The sequence below is a fragment of the Pseudorca crassidens genome, chromosome 16 (assembly GCF_039906515.1).
Source record: "Pseudorca crassidens isolate mPseCra1 chromosome 16, mPseCra1.hap1, whole genome shotgun sequence".
In the NCBI taxonomy this organism is placed as follows: domain Eukaryota; kingdom Metazoa; phylum Chordata; class Mammalia; order Artiodactyla; family Delphinidae; genus Pseudorca; species Pseudorca crassidens.
This window is the reverse complement of record NC_090311.1, coordinates 1113663-1126013: the sequence shown is the minus strand read 5'-3', so window position 1 is coordinate 1126013 and position 12351 is coordinate 1113663. Positions and strand designations below refer to the sequence as shown.

At 57.3% G+C, this 12351-nt stretch overlaps 1 long non-coding RNA gene across 1 annotated transcript; it reads right to left on the bottom strand.

Moving 5' to 3' along the window:
- Positions 1–1453: 1453 nt before the first annotated feature.
- Positions 1454–11716, bottom strand: LOC137208364 (uncharacterized). The gene is made up of 3 exons (XR_010935611.1): positions 11642–11716; positions 11126–11332; positions 1454–1720 (listed from the first exon to the last, which is right to left on the bottom strand). It is a non-coding gene; the product is annotated as an uncharacterized lncRNA (long non-coding RNA).
- Positions 11717–12351: the final 635 nt, after the last annotated feature.

Here is a 12351-nt window from a genome sequence, read left to right as displayed (position 1 = left end):
GACCTTGTACCCACGTCCCCCCCATGTCTCCCCTGATCCTCGGCCCCACCAGGTACGCCGCCAGGCACCCCACCAGCGTGCCGTCTGGGGCTCCCTGGTGCTCACAGGGCGCTAGCGGGGGGCTTTGGTGTCACTGTGCTGCACTGGGTCCCAGGAGGATGTGAGGACAGGGTCCCCGCCCTTAACCTGCTGCCCTGGGCTCCCGGAAGTCCACGCTCGCGTGTCGTCTGGCGCCTCTGCTGAGGGCGCAGCCCTGGGTGGGGTGCGGGGGACACGAGGTGTGTAGGGCCCCTCAGCGCTCAGGAGGGGCAGTGGTACTGCTTCCTGTCCCGGGGACACCAGTGGGCATCCAGTGCAGCCCTGGAGAGGACGGCTGCACCTTGGGCTCACCCCTGTAAAGGGAGTAAAGCCCTCCCCTCAGGGCTCACCCCTCAGCACCTGGGGGCCTGCAGAGATGAGGACCCGGGCATCCCGGACTGCCCTCAAGGGGTGTGGTCACCTTGGGCCAGCCGTCCTCCGTGGAAAGGGCACCAAGCTCTCCTCGTCCAGCCAGAGACTCCAGGTCCCAGTCGTGAGACCCCGACGGCGGCTGCCCCCTGCCCGATGCCTGGGGGTGAGAGCGCTCGGCCCCCAAGGTCTGTGGGAGTTGCAGGCGCTGTCCAGTAGGGCTTCCCACCTGGGGACGGTGGCCACAGGCCCACCCTTCTGAGGACACACAGGCTGCTCCAGCGCTGCTCCTGGCCCCATCTCGTCCTGGCCCCTGAACCTCGATGACAAGGCCTGCGTGGTGCTACCTGGCCCCTCCCCACTCACCCACACCAGCGCACGGCCCGTCCCAGCGGGCCTGGCGTCCTCCGGCCCGCAGCCTTGCTTGGGCCTGGGGCCCCTCCCCGTCGGCCTCCTTCTTGTTGGGCTGAGCCTGCTGTGAAGGGGCGGCCTGGAGGCCCCCTCAAGACTGCCTTACTCCCCTCCCCTGAGCCTGGGGGGAGGACAGCGACCCCGCAGGCCCCCCCACTCACCCCGCCGGTGTCCCTGAGGCCTGTCCCTGCCTGTGCTGGCCGCCCAGCCGCTGACCCCGGCCGCGGGCACCACGCCTGGCCTGGCCTCAGGTGCCCCAGCCGGGGGCCAGCTGTCCCTGCTCTGCTCTAGGGCTCGAGCCTCATCCCCTGCTGCAGAGGCTCCCCCTCCGTTCAGCTGGCCAGGCTGACGCCCCCAGCGCAGGGCTGGACTGTCTTCCGTCTGAGAAGGGCCGAAGCCATTTCCCCTGACGGTTATCCGGCCACTGCTTCCTTCAACGGGGCCGTCTCTCTTGCCTCTACTTGTTTTAAATTTTTTAATTGAAATGATTTGCTTTAAAAGTAATACCAGTTTATTATAAAAGTCTGGTACATGCATGAAACAGAAGGAAGAAAACACGCTCCCATGGCCCCATTGCCCAGCCCACACTCCCAAGCGCCCTGGCAGTATTTCATGCCCACGTGTGTTGTCACCCAAGAGTGGACACAGTACACAGACGGCACAATTCACTGTTTAACGGGTTCTTCTCTGGTCGTAAAGGTGATACACGCACATTACAGAAGACTGGATGCCTCAGAAAGGTGCCGTGCCCTGGAGCCCCCGCTCCGTGCCTGCAACCACACGCGCTTCTCTGGGGTCTTCTTAGGGGCTCTGCTTTGAGATCATTCCACAAGCCAGATCAGCGTAAAAGTATCCGTTGTCCCTGGTGGAGGAAAAATGAGGAGGAGATCGCTGTCAGGTAACCTACACTTGTGGCCTTTTGTTCTCTATGAATAAAAATAAATACATGCTTCAAGGAGAGGTTTCGTGACGCAGGAAGGCGTCCTTCACAGCCTTTGGCAAGAGCAGGACACCACTCTTGACACACGCATGCTTTTGAGGAGGGGGCGGTCTGCTCGTTTGGGCTTCTGCCACCAGGGTCTCAACCACATGAAAAGTTCCACTGCTGCTGGGATGGGAGGCTGGCACTGAGCCACGTGGTTTGTCCAACAGGCAGGGAGAGGTCTGAACTCCGGGGGTGGGGACGGGGGGGGGGGGAAGATATGCAGAAACGCACCTCCCAGAGCTGGGCCCAGGCTAGGGGCTGGCAACCGGGCACCGGGCGACCTTGCTCTGGCTGCAAAGTCTGCACCAGACACACAGCTACAGACCCTCATCGGGGGGCATGGGGTTCACGCTGCTTCATTTCTCATTTGGCCAAAGCGCATCTTTAAGGACGCTTGACAGCGTTACGTACCCTATCACAATCATTACCACCGTCTTTTGTATACGGATGTGTAATAAAGGCCTTTGGTTTTATCGGCACTAAATGTTATTATTACTTTCTCCCTTGGGGTAACGTAAGAGCTGTGTTTGCGTATCTGACGGGCAGTGGCTCGGTTTTTGCAGCATTTTGAGGCAAACTGGGTCTGGGGTCCTGTTCTAGCAGTGCTGCCCAGCGTCTCCTCGAGAGGACTTGACAGGTGGCCGTCCTGCCGGCAGAGGCCCTGGGCCACCGGCCCCCGTTGCGCTGCGGATGCCGTGCAGTTTGTCCCAGTCCTGCCCCTGAACTGACTGCCGCCCCTTGAAAGGCCTGCTGAGCCTCCTGTTACTCACTCGCAGCATCTTCCCGGACGAGTCTGCTGGTCCCCAGACTTTCCGGCCACCGCCCCGCTGGCCCTCTGTGCCTCTTTCTGCCTGTGCGCCAAGGGTTTTTCCCGTGAAGCCTGCTGCCCCGATTCTGCCGCCTGCGGGTCTTCATCCCCTGACGCGAGCCCCAGTCCCTCTTGTCACGTCTGGAATAAACTCCCACGTTGCGTGGGGCAGGGCCTCCCCCATCCTAGAGTAAATGTCGAAGAGTTTTCTTCTTCCTCCAGAAGATCGTCTTCAGATGTGGTGGCTCTTCTGCGTCTTCAGATGTGGTGGTTCTTCTGCGTCTTCAGAATGATGCTTCTGTTCCTGTTTTACACTCTTCTTCCGTAGTCCCGTTAGTCCCTCATTCAGCCAGGGCTGACTGTCCACCCAGACCGCCCTCGTGAGGTGAGGGGGGCCGCAGAGCCTGCTCCTCCTGTCACGGGTCCCGCTCCCCATGGCCATCCCACTGGCGTGGCGCTGGTGGTCCCGTCGCTCCAGGCTGTGACGGTCGCTTCCCCGTGGTCACCCCCACAGCCTCCCAGTGCCTGCTGAGCCTGTGGCTCCATCTGGTCCAGGCCCATCAGCTGCACCTTCTCCCGGGTCTGGGCTGGCTGTGGGCAGGCCTGGCGCTGCTTCTCTGCAGGGCGACTCGATGTTCTTGACAACGATCGAGCCTCTGATCTTCCCCTGCAGTCGCCAAGAGTCTCCCACACGAGCGTGTCAGTCTGTGAGCAGGTGGGTGCTTGGCGTCTCTGCGGAGACTGAGGCTTTCACACCCCAGGAAACCTGCCCTGGTCTGGGGGCTGGGCCTGCACCAGGGAGAAGCCTGGGCGCGGGTGGGGGGGATGCTTACCCACTCAGCATCTACTCTGTCCACCTTTTTGTGGTCGAATAAAGCTCAGATACAGAAAACCACACCACGAAGACACGAGGTTGGGTGAGAATAAACTGAGCATCCTTATAACCATAGCCGTAGCCAAAGCAGAACTCGGCCAGCCGCCCCCAAAGCCCCTGTAAGTGCCCTGCCCCCAACGCAGAGCCCCAGCCCCCAGAGTGACCACTGGTTTCCCCGACACTGACAGTCAACTGCCCGTGTTTCTCTGGAGCTTTGGCCCCAAGTGTGCACATGCCATAGTTCAGTCCTGCCCATCCAGGAGATCCATCAGACGCAGGTCCAGTCCCTCTGGCACGTCTCGAGGGGGGTGACCGTCCCTCCAGAGGCATGTAGGTCTGCTGTCGCCCTTTCCCTGATGTGAACAGCCGTGGGGCCTGACGCCCAGATCCACTCACCCACGGGAGTTGCAAAATGGTGACGTTTGGATTCTGTCTTTGCCCTTCAGTCCTGAGTCGACACACTTTTATAAAAAGTCACTTCCCCTCATCTACCATTTGGTTGCCTCGTGGTCCAGTTCACAGAGAAAAGGCAGGAAAAATGCTGGATACTTTCCCTTTATCTACCAGCTCTCAGGATAATGAATTTGTTCGTGTCATCTTCCCAAGATGACCAACCAGATTATAGATCGTTCGGTTTTACGTAAACATTATCAACTAATGTATTTGACGGGGTGTGTCAATTGCAACGATTCCATCTTTTAATGTCAGGTCGATCCATGTTTGGTCAGCGGGAGCCCAGTCAGGTGACCCCTGCGTCCTTCTGACATGATGCTCGTGGGCTCAGCATCACCACTCTGCTGTGACTAGACGTCCCAGGCCCTTCTTTTCATTTCCTCTCCCACCTTGGGGATCAGCCGTTTCTCCAAGAACCCCTGGCTTCCTTGTTACTGCGCTGATCTGTTTCTAAACCTCTTCAGATGCCAATCTCAGGACCACAAGGTTGGGGTTTTTGTTTATTTTTTGTTGTTTCAGTTCTGTATTAGGTCTGTACTTCCTTCTTTCCACACTGAAGATCTTTGTTCTCAAGGAAACGGGAGATGATACATTCAACATCACTGAAATATCCCACAATTACTAACTGACTTTATTCCAAGTTGTACATACAACGGTGTCCCAACAGCAAAATACCACAATCGCCTTATAATTACTGAGAAGAGTTTTTATAAATGTTTGCTATGCTGTTCCTTGTTTTCTAATTACGTGACCTCACCATTAATACTGAGCCCTCTCCTACTTCACCCCCTCTTAATCTTAGTTCCGTGTAATGATATCTGTAATGTCCACCACTGGTCCTTATATCACCAGTGCTGTTCTAGTTATTTTGATCGTCTGGAGCTTGGTAAGGGCTCAAGCGGAAGTAGTTCCTGAGTTCTCGTATGTTGATAACAGTTTCCTTGTAGAGCTTAACACTTGAAAGTCAGTTTTGCTGGGTATGAAAACCCTTGTCTCACATTTTCTTCCGTTGAGTATCTTAAGTACGTTACCCAATTTTCTCCTGGCAAGCAATATTGTTTTTTACAGAAAGTCTGATGACAACCTGATCGTCTCTCCCTCGTAAGTCACTGGCTCTTCTGGACCAGGTGGCTGAGGTATCTTTCTTTTCCTTTAAGCCCCAGTTGCTTTACTGGACCGTGTCTTGGCTCTGGCACCTGGGACAATGCTCTCGGGTGCATGGCGTGCTGTTCTGAACATAAGTGCTTATTCTGCTCTTCGTTTCCGTTTTCTTCTTCAGGAACTCCTATTGATCCTCTTTGCCCGTCTTCAATCTTCGTCTGATTCTTCCCAATAGTTTTTTTTTTTTTTTTAAGATGTTGGGGGTAGGAGTTTTTATTAATTAATAAATTTATTATTTTTGCTGTGTTGGGTCTTCGTTTCTGTGCGAGGGCTTTCTCTAGTTGTGGCAAGCGGGCGACACTCTTCATCACAGTGCGCGGGCCTCTCTTGTTGCGGAGCACAGGCTCCAGACACGCAGGCTCAGTAGTTGTGGCGCACTGGCCCAGCCACTCCGCGGCATGTGGGATCCTCCCAGACCAGGGCTCGAACCCGTGTCCCCTGCATTAGCAGGAAGATTCTCAACCACTGCGCCACCAGGGAGGCCCCCTTCCCAATAGTTTTAACCCCTTTCTTTCGTTCTTTCTCATTTATTTTCCCCTCTCTTCGCCGTTTACTCCTCTTAAGGTATTACCTGTGCTAATTCACTCTCATGTTCCTTTTCATTTAGTCTTCATTCCTGACATGAATTCTTCACTTTTATTTCTAATTCTGTCCTGAGTTCTGACACCTCACTTCTGAGTTCTTCTAATTCTGATTTATGTTATTCTTTCATGTCGCGTATGTATAATTTTCTTAACATCTTTTAACTTGTTTGAAGTAGAAGTTTTCAATGTTATCTGTACTGTGGGCATACCTTTCTAGTATCCTTTCATTTTCTGTAGGAATGTCATTGTGCTCCTTATTTAATTTCTTCTCAAAATAGCATTATGTTGGCTATTGCCTTGATAGTTGGCTATTGCCTTGATAGTTTTTAGTGCTCGCTTGTATGTTAAGTTATGGACTCAGGAAACAGTGGTTTTTAAACTTTCTAAACTCCACGGAGCTCTCTGCTCTCGCTTCTGTGTAGCGCGCAGACAGGGCTTCTCTTTCCCCGCTCGCACCTGGACGTCCTCGTCCTTCATCTCCACGGTCCCTATGTTGCTCAATGTTGTTTTCACCCCCAGAGGTCCCCTCGGTGTGCGACCCTGTCCTGGGAGGGAGCCCTGGCAGTTCTGAGGGTGACAGCGGCCGGGCCATGGCAGCTCCTGACTGTCGTGTCCCAACATCCTGCCCACACCTGCTACTGGAACTGGCAAACCTCCTCTCACGTCCAGCTACCCCTCCCCAGGGGCTCTGTGTTCCCCAGGGCGGACCTGTGGGCTGTTTGGGGTTCTCCTGCTCACAGGTTTGTCAGGTGCCCCATTGCCTCCCTCTCTGTGTGCCTACGTGATGCCTGCATTCTCGTGGCTGGTATTTTGTGGCAGGGATGAGGGAAGGACCAAGGATGGGGGCTCCCAGGTGCCAGAAATAGGGATGATGTTCCCACCCCTGGGCCTGGAGGGAACAGGGGCAAGTGGTGTCCTCTGAGCTCAGTGAGGGGCCGTCATAGGATTGGGGATAACTCCCAGCATGCTCTGTGCTACCCTTCCTCCTGGGCTGGTATTTTCAGGCTCAGGAATCGTTTTCCCCTAATTCTGTTGCATATGTGTCCGTGGGTTGTGCTTTCTAATGGCTCTGCCTGTCTCTGGTGGGAATTTAGAGAGAGTCCAATGCTGGGCTGCCACCACCGCTGTGCTTCCCACGTCCCTTCAGCCCCTGGGGCCCTGTCAGATTCCTTCCTCCTGCTTGGGCCCTCAGGTGGGAGACAGTTGTTTCATCTGCTTCATCATTTACCCTCTGTGTTAGCTCTGCTCCTAGTAGAAGAAGATGCCAAGATGAAATTAGACATGAAGGAAGTTTCATTGAGGGAAATACCGTGAAGGATGAAGGAAAGAAAGCTGGATAAAAGCGGGAGAGAGGGCTTCCCTGGTGGCGCAGTGGTTGAGAGTCTGCCTGCCGATGCAGGGGACGCGGGTTCGTGCCCCGGTCCGGGAAGATCCCACATGCCGTGGAGTGGCTGGGCCCGTGAGCCATGGCCGCTGAGCCTGCGCGTCCGGAGCCTGTGCTCCACAACGGGAGAGGCCGCAGCGGTGGGAAAGGGAAATGAAGCAGACTGGGAAGGGTATTAGTCAGGGTTCTGCAGAGAAACAGAACCAAGAGGTTTGTGTGTATGTGCGTGTGTGTGTGTACATATATGTAGATAGATGTACATATAGATAAAGACAGAGAGAGAGATTTGTCATAAGTAGCTGTTTCACACAATTAGAGAGGTGAGCAAGTCCCAAGATTTATGGGAGAGTCGGCGGGCCGGAGACCCAGGGGCACCGATATTTTGTTCCAGGCCACGTCCGAAGCCCTGAGGACCAGGAGAGCCGATGGTGTGGTTCTCATCTGAAGGCCAACAGGCTCGAGACCCAGGAAGGTCAGACGCCCCAGTTCAAAGCCCGTTGAGCAGAAAGAATTCTCCCTTCCTTGTGGGAGGGTCATCCTTTTTGTTCCATTTGGGACTTCAGGTGATTGGAAGAGGCCCACCCACACGAGGGAGTGCAATCTGCTTTTCTCAAAAAATGTTAACCTCATTCAAAAACACCCTCACAGCGACACCCAGCATAAATTAGACCAATACCTGGGAACCCCTGAGCCTGCTCAACTTGACACACACAATTAACCACCAGAGGAAGCACAGCCAGGCCGGTGGGGAGCCCTCCAGCCGACGTCCCCACTGGAGCGGCTCCCCACCTCCTGTGTCCTGCTTGTTACTGGTTGGGAACTGTCCGTGGGAAGAGCGGCCTTGGGTGAACGAGGAGGTGGACCCAGAGTCACAGCACCTGGGCCACCTCGAAGTGTAGGTCTGAGCCATGTGTTTTCATGGCCACCACCCCTCCTGACGAGATCTCAGTGTTGAGTCGTGGACTAGCCTCGGAGCTGCAGGGACTTTCTCGGATCCAAGTGAAAGAGACGCAAACCCAAACTTTAAGCCACAAGGGAAAGAGCTGTCCTGTATCCACGAGAAGCTCGTTCCAGGAAGGATGGCTGTGGACACGCTGGGTCACCTGGCTCAGGTGCTGTCCTCGGGACACCACACCCTCGGCTTTCCCTCACTCTGCCCATGGCCTTGTGTCTCCCTCGTAGGGAGCCTTCTCCGTGAATCCAGGGAAAGTGAACACAAGCAGCTCCAGCCCACACTGTCCCAGGTCCCCTGAGCCCCCAGGGAAGGAGGGAGACCCTGGTCTCCCGGCCCCGCTGAGCACACCTCCAGAGGGCTGACAGACCCAGTCTGTATCAGGTGCATCTCCCTGGGCCAATCCTGGTGGGCTAAGGGGAGGGCAGCAGGGTCAGCGAGGCGTGGGGGTCCAGGCCCCCACTGCCAGGAGGGAGGCAAGTCCCTCCCCCGCCCTCCAGTCCACCTTGCGTCCTCCCCAAAGTGGACCAGACGTCCCTCCTCCATCTCTAATTTGGCCACCACTACCATTCACCCCTGAACTGAGGCAGCATTTGGGGTTGCTGAGAAAGCACGAACTTTGAAGATGGGTCAACTTGGGTGAGGACCCAGCTCTCATACTCACCAGCTGGTTGACCTTAGGCAGATTCTTGACCTCTTTGAGCCCCAGGTCCCAACAGCACCGGACCCTCCCTTCTCCAGCAGTGCTGGCGGTGCCATTGGGCATGGGTCACACCAGGTCTCAGGATGCGACTTGCTGTGGGCCACCTTGGGGACCGGGTGGGGCCTCCTCCGGCCTCCGGGGCACCCAGGGCTGCCTGCCTTCTCCCCTGGGAGCCTCATGAGTACCATAGCTCCCCCTTGGGGGAGCTCGCCTCCCTAGGGACAGAGGATGTCTCACGGTCCACTGAGGAGCCCCACCCCAAGTGGAGATGTGGCAGGTGGGAGTCTGGAGCCCTCGTTTTGGGCTGACAGAGGGGTCACTCAGCCTGGGACTGGTCAGGGCCACCTGGAGGCTAGTCTGCTAGAAGGTTCCAGGACCCTGGTCATTAGACGCTCACACAGAATCACATGTGGATGTTCAAATTTGCCATCCAGCTGGGACCAAAGTTTACACTTCGTCCAAGTGACATGGGCCTGCTTAACTCGGGGTGCAGGCACACGCGGTTACACAGACACGCATACGCACGCCCTCTGAGCCCCACGCCTGGCACCTCGTATGTGCCTAGTGAACAACCGTGCAGGTGACAGCCTGCTGATGAGTTTCCAGGGCAACGTGAATAAGGTGCCGATTTGATCTCAAAGGGAGGTGCTAAGGGACCCCACTCCTGGGGATTCGTGGGCCTGGAGACCCAGGGAGGCGGACTGGCCCAGGCCGCGTAGACGTGTCACCTTTCAGGTCACCCCTCAAGTGTTGCTTCTTCAGAAAGGCCACGCAGACCCCCATCCAGGTCACATCCCCTCGCGAGCATCCAGCACTCTCACCGTCTCACCTTTGTCACCTCTGCGATTCCTCACCCCGTTCCTGTCTCTGCGCTCTGGAGGGCGAGCCCCTGGGGGCAGGAGTGCGTCTGCCCCGCCCGCCCCGCCCTCCCCCTCCCCCGCGCCGTTCCGGCCCCTCCTCATGGGCCGAACCACACACTGCGCAGGCGGTTGGTAGGTGTGGGACAGCAGGGGCTGCACCACTTGCTTCCTTCCGCCCAGGGCTTCCTGTCCAGGGGCCTGTGGAGGGCCAGCAGCTCGGACACTTGCGTGGAGGTGACCGGGAGGCCGGCGCCTTTGCCACTCAGTCTGTCCTACACACCCCGGCATGTGAGTTCACGCCACATGGCCGTTCCAGGAGCAAAGCCCTGAAAACGTCCCTGGAACCAAAGTAGTCAGGCTGGAAGCTGCACAAGAACTGCGCCGGGACCACGTTTCCCAGGTCCCTGCAGTGAGAGCTGCGTGGTGACCACAAGGTTCAGAAACACCGGAGCGGACAGGGCGCCGGGCAAGGGGTGCTTGCTCCCCTCTCGGACAGGAACTGGGTCACGGTTTTAAACCTTCTTCATAGAGATTCTGGGGAAAGTTCACAGAAAAGAACAGGGACGCTGAGATGAGCTTTAGACATAAAATGAACACCTCCAGCCGGGCCAAAGGTGGTTCAGCCCAGAAACATCCTCTGCTTTGAACCAAATAGAAAAAGCAGCAAAGCCCAAATTCAGCCACAGCCGCGCGAGAGTGCCACGTGGGCCCAGAGAAGCCGCTGTGCCAAAGCCCCAGCACAGGGACCCCGCCACCGCCAGAGGCTCGAGCAGAACCCACGAGCCCTGCGAGCTCGGCACCAGCAGCCGGGCCCCCCCGGCCCCCCGCCCGTCCCTCCTGGAGTTGCACCATGACGGGCCCGCAGCGGGGACACGCCCTGCACTGGGGACAGTCTGTAGCGGGCACACGCCCTGCAGAGGGGGTGGGAGGGCATGTCTGGAGCTGGTTCTGTCAGGCTGGTCTGGCTTCTAAGGGCATCTGGGAGGACGTAGGCCCCAGAGCCCAGGGAAGCTGAGCGGATCTGAGGCCGGGATGAGGGTGCTAGGTCCTCCAGCCTTGCCCGAGGCCACACCCCGTCTGGGGCCTGTCTCCCCTAGGACAGATGACTGCAGGCTGGCGACTGGGGGTAAGGACACGGAGCTGCCCCGCTGGGCTGCAATGGGGGTGGGGCAGCCCGGTGCACAGAGTGAGCTGGGCGATGGGTCCAGGCCCTGGGTCAGCTCTGCTTTCCACACAGTCACCCTCAGCACTCTGGTCACTAGACGGCTGAAGCCGCCCCAGACCCTCACACGAGGGAGGCTCGGTCCCTCCGCGGGAGTGGAGAAGCTGCCCAGATGCCCCCGGCAGGCCTGGCCGCGTACCCCCTGGCCCCCTGCCTCCTCGGGACCGAGACTCCACCCCGGGCCACGTCTGACCCCACATACACTGGGGCCAGAGTGGGACCCATGCCTGAACCCTGGGGCTCACGGGGTTTGAGTTCGTGGAACTCCAACAAGGACTCACCCAGTGTCCGTCCTCTGGGTGCAGGGGGCTGGCTGTGGTCAGAGATGACGTCACAGAATGTCTCCCGCCGTCCCAGGAGACGTCCAGAGCAGGGGACACGGAGGGACAGAAGGCAGATCAGTGGTTGCTCAGGGCGGGGTGATTACTAAGGATACGGGTTTCTCTTTTGGGTTAACGAAAATGTTCTGAAAAGGACTGTGGAGATGACTACCTGTGAACACACCAAAGTCATAGAATCGTTTGCTTCAAAGAGGTGAAGAGTGTGGGATGTGGATTATATCCCAAGAAAGCTGGTTTTCTTTCTTTTCTTTTTTGTTTTTAAAGGTAGTGTCCCAACAGAAAGAATTTTCTCAGCAGACGTTTCTAAGGGCCGGTTCGGGCGAGGGCGGGACCCCAGGCCAGGACCCAGTCTGGGTGCCGGTGCGTGGGGAGGTTGTCCGCACACCCCGGAGTCCTCACCAGCCTGACCTGCCCCCGAGGGACCTGCCACAGACGCCAGGCCGCGCCGCCCTGGACTCGCCTGGGGAAGGTGGCCGTCTCTGCTACGCGGCGGGGTGTGAGTCTCTGGACACTTGGTATGTCGGACATAAGGAGTCATGGAAATTTCCCACGATATTTAGGCCAAGATGAGTCAAAGGCAAAGGAAATCTTTTTTTAGGTTTATCCCTTGTGATGATGATTTGAAAGGGCCATTGTTAAGGATCTGCCAGTTAACGTTTTTATGAGTCAGTCCCAGCGAGAGAGCTTGTTCGCAGCGCCCACATGCAGCCTGCAGAGGGGGCGTGGGCCAGGGGTGGCGGGGGGGTCATCCTTCATTGTTTAAAAAAAGGCATCGATACTAATTCTGAGGCTTCCGATTTTTCTGCCAGGAGTGTCACTTTTTCTGGAAGTTTCCAGGAAGCCACCTCTCCCACAGCAGCACTTTGGATGCAGGGGGGCTGTCTGGATCTCCTGTGTCCAGACTGTTGGGATACAGTCTGTCTGGACCCCCGGGGAGGGGGGCTCCAGGACCCCGGCCCTCCATGTGGGCTCCTGCAAGAGCTCACCAGCCCCCAGCCGTCCTTGCTGTGGCCTTGGAGACCATCCCTTCGTTCCTTGGCCTCCCTTCCCTGGCCCAGGGCCACCCGAGGGTCCTGAGCATTTAGCCGGCCCCGCACACCCTCCCCGGGGGAAGGGCCCAGCCCAGCCCAGGTCTGGGGACAGAAGGTGCGTCCCACGTGCCCGCC